Raw genomic sequence first — 2,500 nt, 5'->3', positions numbered from 1 at the left:
ACTAATCATAAATGAAATATTCTCAGTGTTCATGTATTGTATCAATAGATAGTAAATGCTAAATATTTGGCTATGTAATAAAGTATATTTCTGGCAAAGTGCGATATAGGAGAGGTAGATGGCTCTGCGGACTTCACATTACCATTACCAGACCAGAGCTGTGGGATGCTATCAGCTTGCTCATGTTAACTTCCTTGTAATTTCACCAACATCTATTTACCGTATTTACATTTGGCATCAAGGCAAGTTACAGGGTTGTTTATAAATTGTGAGAAGTGGTGAGCTTTGAAAAGGTGAGGGTGAGAGCCAGAAGCTCCTCAAGAGATATGTTGTGCCATTATTTATCATTCTTATTATTGTTTAACTCCTCTTTGCAATGGATCCCCTTCAGATCTTATACTTCGTACATACCGTGATATGATTCTCTGTTGTCATTGTTGAATTGTTTAAGAAATGGATATATTTTCATATAGATTATGTATCTCTTGAAAGGAGAGCATTTGAGTTCTAAAACTTGTGCTCTATTGAAAGACGAAGAAGAAGAAGAAGAAAATAAATTTATCTAGTCATATATGTAACATGTTGTGTTGTATTTTCCAACAAGGTGAAGGTAGGTTTGTCACAAGCAATGCATAGTGTGAGGCTTGAGTATCTTCATGTAATTGTTGATGCAATAATCACTTATTTCTTGTTTTAGTGTGTGGGTAAAGCTACTGAGCATGTAAAATTTTCACTGTCAGTTCAAGAAGACTGATGATAAATGGATTTTTCTTTGTTTCTTTTTTAATAGTTATTCCAGGATTTTTACTTGTAAAATAGGTTTAATATTAGTTTTTTTTCTGAAGTATAAATAAATATATAGAACAAGAAGGTCATGTACTAAGAAACCTACATAGATTTTTGTGCCTGCCATGACTGTTAGGAAAAGTAGCTCTTTTGTTTCAGTCTTGCTCTTTTTTTTCTCTCTTTCTTTCTTTTTATTTATAATATTGCCTACCACTGGGGAGGAGGATGTCCCACTCATGACGGTGCATGTAGAACTGTGATTATCGCCAAAGACACATTTTTATTTTTATAATAATCCTGTTAAAGGAATTGTATGGGTATTTCTTGCCTTAACAGATTTGCTGACATGCTTTATGTTTTGTACCATTCACATAAGCATACTCCATTGAAACCTAATATATGATATATTATTTTTGAAATACATAAAAACTTATCATTACACTTTAATGGAATAAAGCCTAGCATGTGAACAATTCTTCATGTACAAACATCAAAGAGCAAATCAGGAAGGGCCTTTTTTGATCGTCATCATCATCGTGTGTGGCACACGTTCCCTAGGGATTGCATCTCCAAAAAAAAATGTGTATATACTGTTGACTAGTATTAAGTGGTATAGAGGCAATAAGGCACAAGCATGTACTGTGCATACTGAACAGGTTTATTGAAAGTGACAGCAAAAAATTAAACAAAGTAGACTTTAATGCAGGTATGAATGTTTTCTGCATGAAAGCTCTCAACTGATTATCCTATGTTTGAAACAGTTTTGTGCTTGTGTACCAGTGTCTTGTACGAAGTACTCTGTGAATATATTCCACTAATGAACATTAATATCACATGTTATTTTGTATTATTTTCCTCTTTGGCAAAACCACCTTTTTATGGCTTTGCTACAATCGTAGATAACAGTTTTCACTTTTTTCATAGCAATATTTGTAATCTTTCTGAAGCATTTTAAAATCTGAACTAAATTTTGTAGCACTAAATTGTAGTTATTTCTCTACACTTCCTTGTTTTGATATAATGATAATCTCATAACTTTCCACATTGGCAACACAATAATGGTTTACCTGGATCAGAAAGTTGTGTGAAATAGTTTAAGGTAACCTTCCATTTCAATAAATCTTTCCTTTACAGGTATGTTCTTTTACAGGGTTTGCATGAAAAAAATAATATAGTTATTTTGATATAGGTTTTATGAACACAGTGCATGATATCAGAAATCTTATGTGATATGACAGTCCTAACTTCTGTTTTACGTCCAGTTACGTTTATGATAAAAAATACACTGTGCATGAGATCTGAAAACAAAGTAATAACAGCTGATGTCTGCCTCCATAAGACTGGATCATAAACTGACTGGTGTTTTTTATGGACTAGAGATAAAAACCGAAACTGAAACAGAGACAAACTTACATGGAATCAGGTTGACTATTCATGCTGATACACAAATGCACACGAGACAGACAGACAGACAGACAGACAGACAGACATACAGACATACAATAGACAGACACAGACAGACAGATAGACAGAGACAGAGAACTGATAGTTTGTAAGTTAATTCTTAAGGCAAATCTCATTTCATCTTTTAAAAGTAGAAGTTAAAGAGGAAATCCTGAGACGTGTTAGAAATGTCAAACTGGATAAAATCACGCAAGTTATTGTTATACATTGTTATACAGTATTCATTAAATCGATTATTTCACACATAGGT

The 2,500-nt window shown here is 33.1% G+C and overlaps 1 protein-coding gene across 3 annotated transcripts in view; it reads left to right on the top strand.

Annotated features, from left to right (window-relative positions):
- LOC125039795 overlaps positions 1–1,621 on the top strand; it is a 57,710-nt gene extending 56,089 nt beyond the window's left edge. For all 3 annotated transcript variants that reach the window (XM_047634069.1, XM_047634068.1, XM_047634071.1), the window contains one exon: positions 1–1,621. This exon is cut by the window's left edge and continues 2,525 nt beyond it. The gene's annotated coding sequence lies outside the window, so the exon portion shown is untranslated.
- The last annotated feature ends 879 nt before the right edge of the window (positions 1,622–2,500 follow it).

The sequence above is a fragment of the Penaeus chinensis genome, chromosome 27, assembly GCF_019202785.1.
Source record: "Penaeus chinensis breed Huanghai No. 1 chromosome 27, ASM1920278v2, whole genome shotgun sequence".
NCBI classification, from domain to species: Eukaryota; Metazoa; Arthropoda; class Malacostraca; order Decapoda; family Penaeidae; genus Penaeus; species Penaeus chinensis.
This window is presented reverse-complemented; position numbering and strand designations above follow the sequence as displayed.